Here is a 12124-nt window from a genome sequence, read left to right on the forward strand (position 1 = left end):
GAGGTCCTAATGTCCCAGCCCTACATACACAGTTGTCAAGAGACAAGGTACAGATCACAGTGCAGGTGGCATAATTCTGAAGCTGGGCAGGTGTCACTGGCTTCCTAATAGGCAGGCAGCTTTCTAATGCCACCACCTTCTAACCCTGGAAAGAGGCAGTGGCTTCCTTGTCCACCCAGGTCTGTGGTGGTGCTTCGGGAATCATTCTTGAAAGCTCAGCTGAGACTTTGTTTCTTCAGCCCTCCAGTAAACCTGTAAGACACTGGCAACCTTGGAATAAGTCCCTTTATGCTTAAATCAGGTAGAACTAATTCTACTCACTTAACTGAACCCTGACCAGTACAGTAAGCAAGAGGTAAGTACGAATCCTGGTGTAGGTCTTAGAGCCTCATGTAGTAGCCACCTAGGCAAATCTTCAGTTCAGTTCAGTTGCTCATTCATGTCCGACTCTTTGTAACCCCATGGACTGCAGCACGCCAGGCCTCCCTGTCCATCACCAACTCCCAGAGTTTACTCAGACTTATGTCCATTGAGTTGGTGATGTCATCCAACCATCTCATCCTCTGTCATCCCCTTCTCCTCCTGCCTTCAGTCTTTCCTAGCATTTTGGTCTTTTTCAATGAGCCAGTTCTTCTCATCAGCTGGCCAGAGTAGTAGAATTTCAACTTCAGCATCAGTCCTTCCAATGAATATTCAGGACTGATTGCCTTTAGGATTGACTGGTTTGATTTCCTTGCAGGCCAAGGGACTCTCAAGAGTCTTATTCAACACCACAGTTCAAAAGTATCAATTTTTCAGCACTCAGCTTTCTTATAGTCCAACTCTCACATCCATACATGACCACAGGAAAAATCATAGTTTTGACTAGACAGAACTTTGTTGACAAAGTAATGCCTCTGCATTTTAATAAGCTTATCTAGGTTGGTCATAGCTTTTCTTCCAAGGAGCAAGCGTCTTTTAATTTCATGGCTGCAGTCACCATCTGCAGTGATTTTGGAGCCCCAAAAAATAAAGTCTCTCACTATTTCCCCATCTATTTCCCATGAAGTGATGGGGCCAGATGTCATGATCTTAGTTTTCTGAATGTTGATCTTTAAGCCAACTTTTTCACTCTCCTCTTTCACTTTCATCAAGAGGATCTTTAGTTCTTCTTCACTTTCTGCCATAAGGGTGGTGTCATCGACATATTTGAGGTGATTGATATTTCTCCCGGCAATCTTGATTCCAGGTTGTGTTTCTTCCAGTCCAGCGTTTCTCATGATGTATTCTGCATATAAGTTAAATAAGTAGGGTGACAATATACAGCCTTGATGTACTCCTTTTCCTATTTGGAACCAGCCTGTTGTTCCATGTCCAGTTCTAACTGTTGCTTCTTGACCTGCATATAGGTTTCTCAAGAGGCAGGTCAGGTGCTCTGGTATTCCCATCTCTCTTTAAGAATTTTCCGCAGTTTATTGTGATCCACACAGTCAAAGGCTTTGGCATAGTCAATAAAGCAGAAGTAGATGTTTTTCTGGAACTCTCTTGCTTTTTCAGTGATCCACTGAATGTTGGAAATTTGATCTCTGGTTCTTCTGCCTTTTCTAAATCCAGCTTGAACATCTGTAAGTTCACGGTTCATGTACTACTGAAGCCTGGCTTGGAGAATTTTGAGCATTACTTTACTAGCATGAGAGATGAGTGCAATTGTTAGAAAACAATAAACGAGAAAGACTTAAGAGAACAGCCAAGAAAAGGGAAAAGAGAGAGAAGAGAACAACTGGAGATGAGGATCAGGGTACCCAAAGGGAACAACTAGGTCTGAGTGATTCTGCAGGGGGAGGGAGAGGATAAGGTATCAGCTCCTACTTGAAACCAAATCATGATCCTAGAACCCACAGAAAAGGATGTTTCAAGACCAAAAGGCTCATGGGTGAGCTGATCTTTTAAATGGAACTGGGGACACTTGGAGATCTGATGTTTGTGTTGGTCCATCTCCAGCTAGACCCCTAAAGATACTGGACTAATACTTACATCCTTAGAATTGGAGCCTTAAACATTCCAATGTAAATAGCTGAGTCTGTATGCCCCCTGGTGGCTTGGGATGAGGGTAAGGGGGAGAGAAGAGTACTCTAGCCAGGAAAGGAAAGGTCATGGGTCCAGACTATCCTCCTTGAGGTCAAACTGTCTTTCTCCTTGGGAGACACAGAGAGCAGACATCTCATGTGGTTCTGACATTTTAACCATGAGGCAAATAACAAACACCTTGTAACGTGGCTAAAAAGTTACCCAGGTTTCTTGTTTAATACTATCCCTGCAGAACCACAGACACATACATTGCTTTTCTGATAACAGAAAGACTTGCGTTCCTCAGGGTGGCACTCTATCCTGAAGGTTAAAAGGTTGCCCTCTGAACTAACATTACCTGATCTAAATCCAGTAACAGGATGTAGGATCCTGGGCAAATAACTTAACTCCTCTGTGACACATTTCCCCCACCATAAAATAGGGTTGTGAGAGATCTGATGAGACCCCACATCGCTGTGATGGGCAGCAGCAGTGTGAGCCTCCAGGACGCGGTCACATACGCACACAGCAAGCGAAAGTGCCTGGTGCATAGGGCACAGGTGGTGGCCACCCAGAGGCCACTACCAGCACGCCAGAGAGTTCATGCTGCAAACCCACCACCTCATAGCACTCCTTTTTTCCAACCCATGAGCTATCCCCACCCCTCCATCCAGGGTGAGGCTAGACTCAGAGGGTTAAAAAACAGATGAGTCCAGAGTTTTTCATTTCTTGTTATGCAGACAGAATCTTTATTAGACCTGCATCCAATTAATGCATGTTTTCATTTTTTGCTATTTCCAGATCAAATTTCCAGAAATTTATGTATAAAATTATTGTGTAGCTTAGCAGAAAGATTTATCACTTTCTTCTGTTTTTAGAGGGGAAAAAATGATCCCATAAGTAACAAGACAAGGAAAATCTTTCAATAATCCCATTTTCTATCAGCGTTGGAGAAACAACTTAGGCACAACTCAGTTTTTCCACTGTGTTGTGTGACCTCAGGAAGCCAACCACTCACGTCTTTGGGCCTCAGTTCTTTCATCTGCCATCAGTGTCTTCCCCGCAGTCCCATGACCCAACCGTGGCTCCACTGCGAGTTCTTCTGTCCTCAGTACTGGATTCCAGACCCCCCAGGCAGGGCACATCTTCTTTATCTCCAGGATCCCCCACTGTGCCTGAGTGCACGGACCCTCTGCACTCCTACAGACTGGGTTCCCTGAGCCGTGAAAGATGGGAGATGAGCAGAAGGAGCTTGAGCTTCTGCCAGCTCCTACAATGACCTCAGCCCAAGCACTTCTCTGTGCCATTATTTCTCCTGGCATCAAGCTATTATTGTCACAAATCAAAACACAGGGTCATTTTAAAACACAACTATTAATAGATAAACTAAAATAGGAAACGATATTCTTAAGAAAGGAAGTTTGAAAGGAAGTTTGGAAGCCAGCTATGCTCACCACTGTACCACCAATGCCAGCCTCTAAGAAAAGAAGCTAGGTACTATCTTTTCTAGGATGTTTTTTGTAAGGGGGCCTTGTCTGCACTTAAAGATCACTCATAGCCATGCTGTTGAAAGCAATATTTTTGCCTACAGCCCAAAGCAACTTTATATGCCTCAAAAAAAATACAGCAGGTTTATGGGGGGACCTCCCTCCCACAGAGGCAGGTAGCACCCCAAAACTCCTCCTCCTGCCCCACATGACAACCCCCACAGCAGGACATCTGCACTGTCCGTCTCCTTACAAGACAGGAGGGGTAAAGATAGGGGCCACATTCTTGTCTAAGGAAATCCAAGTGCCAGAAGAGTGGACTTCAAGGCAGGGCTTAAGCGTGTGGTGGAGTGAAATACACAGGACAAGGGCTGGCACAAGTAGGTGTAAGCATCACCTGATCTGCAAATCATTTCCTACTGCACTTTTAGTGTGGAATACCCCCACCCCCTTCACTCTCAGCAGTGGCTTTACCAGATACCTTTAAAAAAAAAAAAAAATTGAAGTATGGTTGATTTGGGCTTCCCTGGTAGCTCAGGTGGTAAAGAATCCACCTGCAATGCAGGAGACCCCAGTTCCATTACTGGGTTGGAAGATCCTCTGGAGAAGGGCATGGCAACCCACTCCAGTATTCATGGGCTTCCCTGGTGGCTCAAACAGTAAAGAATCCGGGAGACCCAGGTTCAATCCCTGGGTTGGAAGATCCCCTGGAGGAGGCCATGGCAACCCACCCCAGTATTCCTGCCTAGAGAATCACCATGGACAGAGGAGCCTGGCGGGCTGCAGTGTGTGGGGTTACCAAGAGTCGGACATGACTAGTGACTCAGCACAGCACATGTGAAAGTAATTTACACAAAGTGTTAGTTTCAGTTGTGTACCAGCTATACATGCATATGTATTTATACATATTTATCCTTTTAAGGATTCTCTTCTATTGTATTATGGGTTATATAAGATATGAATACAGTTCCTTATGCTATATAGTAGGTCCTTGTTGTTAATTTTATATAAATATGTATCTTTTAATTCCAAACTCCTAATTTACTCCTCCCCCTCTTTCCCTTTTGGTGACTATAACTTTGTTTTCTATGTCTGTGAGTCTGTTTCTGTTTTGTAAATAAGTTCATTTGTATCCATTTTTTAAGATTCATTAACATTATGTGATTATTTGTCTTTCTCTGTCTGGCTTACTTCACTTGGTATGATAGTCTCTATGTCCATCCATGTTGCTGCATACTTTGTGCTTTTAGATGAATAAATAAGGAGCTTCCCCTTGAGTTTCATTTGGCATGGCCCCCGGCAGAAGTTCCTTCCTGCAGTTAGACTTGCTAACCTCTCTCTGCTCCTCATAAAAGGAAGCCCTCACATCACTACTGCAAGCCCCTAGTCTCTAGGCTCTCCACCCACAACCACCCCCTCTATCTAACATTTCCTTTTAACCACACCCTAAAACCCAAATGCAGCCCTTTGCCTTGACCCTGCTGTCGGATCCAGCCGCTGCTTAGACTCATAATCCTCTTCCTATCCCCACCTCAGCTCTGAAGATGGATCCTCAAAAGTTTCCTCCCAAATCAGATGAACTCTTTTTTTTACTACCCTTTCCTCTAGCTCTTTACCCCTTTGGTCATGTCCAGTGGTCTTGCTCATCTCCTACCTCTACATTTTTTTGTTTTCTCTGGGCTTTCTTGACCCTTTTTCCCTTGGCTGCTTTGATGGTGCTTCTTCCTCTGTTCATCTTCTAATTGGAGTTTCCTCACAAATTCTGCTCTAGCTTTTCTCTACCTGGTTGACCTCCACTCACTTCAGTGAGCTCACCTATTCCACCATCACTGCTTTTCAAAAGTTTGTAATTCCTTATCTCTAGTCATTGCTCACTTGCACTGCTCACTCCCCACACTTCTGGCTTTCTGCAAGCATTTCCCCCATGAACATCCATCCAGCTCACAGTTTAGACTCAACAGCCCCAAACTGAATTCAGTACTTCCACGTAACTCCAATCTGTCTTTCTTCCTTAATCTCCCATTTTCATCAGCAACTGAACCATTCTTACCGCTTCACAGGCTAAGCTTTCGGCTCCTTTTAAATTTTTAACAGCTTTATTGAAATATAACCATGTATCATACTATTCATCCATTCAAAGTGGTTTTTAGTATATTCCCAGAGTTGTGCAACCATCACCACAATCTTAAAATATTTCACCCCCACCAAAAGAAAAAAGCAGTCCAAGAACAATCATTCCCTCCTCCTCCTACCCACCACCCTGCAGAGCCTGGCAACCGCTAATCTATTTTCTGTCTCTGGATTTGTCTATTCTAGACATTTCATATAAATGGAAACATCCTATAAATGATATTTTGTGACTGGTTTCTTCCACATAATATAAGCTTTTCAAAGTTCACCCATGTTGTAACACATGTCAGTATTTCGGACTTTTTACAGCTGAATAATATTCCATCATATAAATGTAACATATAATAGAATAAAACCTATTCCATCATATAATGTAACACATTTTGTATATCCATTCATCCATTGATAGACATTTGAGCTGTTTCTACCTTTTGGCTATTGTGAAAGCCAAATAATGACTTGTATTTCAGTGATGGCTAATGCTATTGAGCGTCTTTTCATGTGCTTATTTTCCTTTTGCATATCTACTTTGGAGAAATGTCTATTCAGATCCTTTGCCTTTTGAAAAAGGGCTTTAGTTTTCTATTGTTGAGTTGTAAGATTTCTTTATACATTACGGATACAAGTTTCTTATTAGATGCATCATCAGTAAATATTTTCTCCTATTCTATGAGTTTTTTCACTGTTTTGATGGTATCCTTTGAAGCACAAAGTTATAAATTTTTACAAAGTCCAATTTATTTTTTCTTTTGCCACTTATACTTTTGGTGTATCTAAGAAGGTGTTGCCTAACCCAAGGTCATGAGGCCTTAATCCTATATTTTCTTCTATGACTTTTATACTTTAACTCTTGTATTTAGATCTATGATCCATTTAGAGTTAATTTTTCTGTGTGATGTAAGTAAAATGACCAACATCATTCTTTTACATGTAGGTATCCAGCTCTCCCAGCACCATTTGTCAAGAGAGGGATCTTTATTTTTCCCTTTGTTTCATCTCTTATTCCAACCTGTCAATCAAGTTTTGCTCTTTTTCCCTTTAAAATGTTTGTCATCCTTTCACTACCCACACTAGTTCCCAGATTACACCTTTACCATCTCACACTTAGATAACTGCATCTGCATTTATCCTTCCAAGCGCTCAGCAAGGCAGCCCTCCTAAAAAAGGAAATTTAATAAATGAACTGAATTTATGTAATTCACCTGCTAAGAAGCCTACATAAAATCCTACTACATACAGCATCTGGGCCAAACTCTAGTCCTTGATTCTCTAACCTGGCCCCACTGTGTTTACACTAGCAAATCTAAGATGTAGAATTTCACCTTTCATGGTTATTCAGCTTCTCCCTGAAGGGGAGTTCTCTTTCATTGCTGTATCTACCCTCTCTTTTCTATGAATTAAAATTCCATAGGTCCTTAAAGTCTCCTTCAAACGCCAGCGCCCTCATAAGCCTCCCTTCACCACTCCAGCCCTCAGAGCGCTCTCCTTTGAGTCCCGACTGCATTTGTGTGTTCTGTAGCGCCAACCACTAGGCAGATAACACTGTTACACACAATTCTACTCTGCCACCCAACACCACTAAGCATCTACTGAAGTTCACAGCGCTGTAAGGGCATGACACACTTATGCAACTCTTGTTTCCTTCTGCCATCAAATGGAGGAGTCTAACTGGATGAGATAAAGTATCCCTCCTAGATTTAGAATTCCACTTATCCATCCATTACATACTGATCCAAATTTGAAGCTTAAAATGAAAGTGAAAGTCACTCAGTCCCTTCCTGACTCGTTGTGACCCCAGGGACTTCACAGTTCATGGAATTCTCCAGGCCAGAATACTGGAGTGGGTAGCCTTTCCCTTCTCCAGGGGACCTTCCCAACCCAGGGATCAAACCCAGGTCTCCCACATTGCAGGCAGATTCTTTACCAGCTGAGCCACAAGGGAAGCCCAAGAATCCTGGAGTGGATAGCCTATGGCTTCTCCAGGGGATCTTCCCAACCCAGGAACCAAACCAGGGTCTCCCGCATGGCAGGTGGATTCTTTTCCAACCAAACGATCAGGAAGCTCACTGAAACTTAAAGTTAATTCAAGGTTTCCAGTTCAAGAAACTTTCAAACTAAGCTTGTGTTTTCCAAAGATTCCTAGGATTGTAATTCCTTGTTACTGAACCATCTTGGCTGTAATAATGATCCAGGCCCTGTTTCAGACACAAGTGTTAGGGCATCTGTGATTTGGTCTCCAGTTTAAACTGCAAAAGGTCTCCAAATCCTCAAAGTTAACTTAGAGTGTGTCAGATTGAAACCCCCACCCACCCACCAACCATTAAAAAAAAAATCTTTCAAATTGAAGGGGCAAAGTTTGGTTCCTTTTCTGTTGAGAGTTGAAAACAACAAAAGCAGCTTTCTGCTCTAGCAGGACTTCAAAAGGCTGCCGAGTAACTGCTCTAAGAATACTTGGTTGTAGATGGCTGAAGAAAACACACAGGCATCCTCCTGCGACTCTGCTCTACTACCACCAGGAAAATTCTGCCCTCTCCCCTCCCAGCACCTTTAATAAAGCAATGATTGATACTGTATTAACTAGATGAATGCGAAATCTTGCAAGGTTAAGCCTTTCACAGAGTGGGGGCGAGACTGGGCAGTCAAACAACACACCGCTCTAAAGAGCCAGTGAATTAAGAATTTGTTGAAATTACCTAAATTATGTATAGATTTTTTTAAAAAGTCAACCGAAGATGGGAGACCTGTTGGATTGATCCCAGGGGTATGGGTCCGCTTTGCTGAAAGAAAATGCCTGAGGAGAGGTACCAGGCCCATCACGAAGTTGCAACCCCAGAGCTCTCAGTAAACGCGTTTTTCCGTAGTGGATTCTGGAGCGCGCACAGCAGGTCCGTCCATAGCGGGAATGCCTGTGCGGGTTCACCTACCCGCCTCTCCTCGCAGGTGGCACCCCGTCAGCGCTCGCCGCCCGCCCTCGAAGAAACCGCCAGGCAAACTTCGCAGCCTGGAACCCTGCTGCTTGGAGAGCTGCTGCGAGAGCCGCTCCACTGCGCCAGCCGCCGCCCTGAGGCTAGTATTCAACCTCCCCGCCCCCCGCCGCCGTTAAAGTTTGCTCCCCATTCGCCGCTTCCCACCCCTGCCCCCCACCCCCGCCTCCGCCCTCGGGCGGGAGGACCACAGAGGAGTTCCTGGGTCCTCCATGCACAAACACACCCACCAACAAAGGAAAGCCCATTAAATCTTCCCTCCTGCGAACTCGAGCCCCAGCGGATACTTCTTTGAACTGACCCCCGCCCCCGCAGCCCCCGAGCCGTCTGGGGCTCGCCCGGCCCTCCCGGGCTCACTCCCTCCCGTCTGCGCACTTCTGCCGCGCGCTTGGTCTTTGATGTCTCTTTACATTATGGCAGAGCAGCCACACGCTCTTCCCGGGCGCCGGGCTTTGTGTAACGGAACTGACATTTGGCCTTGATACCTGTATCTCTTGGTGATTGCAACAAATTTCTAAAATAAATATTGTACTTTGATCTCCCGGCATTGCATTTTTAATGGACGCACCGAACATTACTTCATTAAGAATAAGTTTTTCAGGCGCCCCGACTGCAAAGGGAGAGCGGATAAACAGCACTTTGTAAAAGTCTCTCTCCAAACTTCAGCTTGCGCCTGGGAGGGCTGGAATCCCCGAGGGCTTTCACAAATGGAGGCGAGGCCCAGAGCTAGGACTTCAGTCACGGGAGGGTCTACTGTGCATCCACACTATCCTAAAGACTTTGAATATATTCACCTCTTTTAAGCCTATGAAGACTCTACATGGTGAGCAGTGCTATAAGCCCCATTTTACAAACTGGGAAACTGAGGCACAAGGCAGTTGAGTACCTTGCTGGCCAATGTCACCAACTGAAAAGTGGCATCTAGAAATCTGCCTTCAGAGTTTCAGAGTTGGAGCTATTAACACCAAGTCAGTACTCTCTCCCTGCTGGCCATTGATGGAGGTTTATTGGCTAATGGGGCATCTTGGAGAAAAGGTTCTCTTCTGTAACAACTATGGAGATGTGAATTGGGTTTTCTAGCCTTTTTGTTTAAATAGCGATCCGATTTGGCAAATAAGAATGCCTCTAGCTTGCTTGTCCCAGCCCGGGCGGCACTCCCCTCAAGCATCGATAGTGGAGGTCGAAGAGCTTACAGAAGCTCAAAAGGAAGCTCACTAAGGGACCAGGTCTGCTTCCACAGTGCGGACAGGTGCCTGCATGAGTGTGCACCGTAGGGACTCCCTGGCCTCTGACAGTTATGCGGGAAAGGGCTCCTTCCTGTCCCAGGTTTCACAGGTAATTGATTTCTGGTCTCCTGTGAAAAGATGTAGGTCTGCCTGGCCTCCGAAGCAAAACACTAAGTCCCCTCCCTTTCCTGGCCCCCAGGGCACTGGGACCACCTCTTCAGCAGTCAGACTGTGTCAACCGAGCTGTGCAGACACTGCTCACCGATCTTGGGTGGCACCTTGTTGGAAAGAAGAGGGGCATGCAAGTACAGGGCTTGCAAAGTGCTCAAACATAGTATTGGGGGTGCATTCAGACCATTCCTCTTCAGCAAGAAGTTTATTTTGCTGGCTTTGGGCATGGAGGATGGCCTGGTGTTGGGCTTCTCGGTGGCTCAGACGGTAAAGATTCCGCCTGCAGTGAGGAAGACCTGGGTTTGATCCCTGGGTTGGGAGGATCCCCTGGAGGAGGACATGGCAACCCACTCCAATATTCTTGGCTGGAGAATCCCCATGGACAGAGGAGCCTGTTGGGCTACAGTCCATGGGGTCGCAAAGAGTCAGACACAAGAGAGCGACTAAGCACACAGCATACAATGCGAGTGCTGCTGCTGCTAAGTTGCTTCAGTCGTGTCCGAGTCTGTGCAACCCCATAGACGGCAGCCCACCAGGCTCCCCCATCCCTGGAACTCTCCAGGCAAGAACACTGGAGTGGGTTGTCATTTCCTTCTTCAACGCATGAAAGTGAAAAGTGAAAGTGAAGTCGTGTCCGACTCTTAGCGACCCCATGGACGGCAGCCCACCAGGCTCTTCCGTCCATGCGATTTTCCAGGCGAGAGGACTGGAGTGGGGGGCCGTTGTCGAGTGCAGAGGGCACCGATACACGGCCCAGACTCCGAATCAGAAGCTGGTGTTGGGCTAACTGCTGGCGCCGCACGGCAAGTTGGACCACCTGATCCGCCTTCTCATGTAAGTCTCCTGCAGTACCGAGAGAACCGTACCCAGGAAGGCTGGATGCAAGATGGTTCGGAGGATCCCTGCACAGTCCGCGGCCTCGCAGAGAGGAGGCGGCGTACCCGGAGGTTGCACGCGGAGCGGAGTAGGCCCAGCCCAGGAGGCCCACTCTGCTGAGCGGTCACACGGACCGTGGCCGCCGGCGGGAGGCCTCAGCGGCTATTCCCGGCTCCTAATGCCTTCCAACGCGGTGAGGACACCGCGGAGCCCTGCCTGCCCTACCGGGTGAGGAGATCTGGGTGTCCGGACGGCCCCCGCAAGACGCACCCTGGGGCCGGAGGCAGGAAGATAGCCAGCTGTCCCTCCTCGGCTGGGCAATGGCTGGCAGCGAAGGTTTGGGGGAGAATACACTGTGGGGAGCGTTTTCCTGACCCCAAGGAAGCATGTCCCGAGACTGAAGAACTTTTTCTTTACAAAGGTGACAGGAGCAACAGTTTTTATGGACTTTTCTTTCCACTTAGAGAGCCACCCTCGTACAATCTCTGGTTTGCTCAACGACAGCATCTACAGGCCTTCTCCCCCGCGCCTTACTGTTTTGTCCCGGTAGTTCCCTGCATGTGTGTGCAGTTTGGAAGAGGGCGCACTCGCCTGGCGGGCCTTAGCGCGGCGGTGGGGATTTCTAGTATCTCTGGGGTTTCAGTGGGGCCTATGGGGTCGCACAGAGTCGGACACCACTGAAGCGACTTAGCAGCAGCAGCAGCATACCTGCCCAGAGAGAGAAAAGCGAGATAGCAAATATTTTTCCCTCGGGTTGCCCTGGGTGTCCTGCCAAGCTTGGCTTTGGCAGTAATCACGGCTTGGGTTTTTCCCAGGCTCACTATTTGCAAAAGTTGTGGGCCGAGAACTTCCAGATCGCCAGGAGGAACGTCGCAAGTGAGGCGGGAGGCACTGGAGCGTGTGCGCTACTATCCTGCGCCCTGGGCGGCCGCCCTGCCCCGCCCAGGGTCACAGAGCTGCCGGCCTCTCGGCTGCCGCCCAGTTGGAGATGGAGGCGGGAGCACGCGGCAGCGGGGTGCGGGGCTCCCTCGGGTCCAAGGTGTGCTCGGAGTGAGGATGTGCTCGGTCCTCTGCGTTTGCTGTCCGGCTGTAGGGTGTGTAAGTACGTTGGGAGAAGAGAATTACCCTCATCTTCGTCTCCAAGTCCCGCGCCTGGAAGCCGAAGGCAGATTCCTCTGGAGATAACAAAGACACTTTGTCACTT

The sequence above is a fragment of the Oryx dammah genome, unplaced genomic scaffold (genome assembly GCF_014754425.2).
Source record: "Oryx dammah isolate SB20612 unplaced genomic scaffold, SCBI_Odam_1.1 HiC_scaffold_27, whole genome shotgun sequence".
Classification (NCBI taxonomy): domain Eukaryota; kingdom Metazoa; phylum Chordata; class Mammalia; order Artiodactyla; family Bovidae; genus Oryx; species Oryx dammah.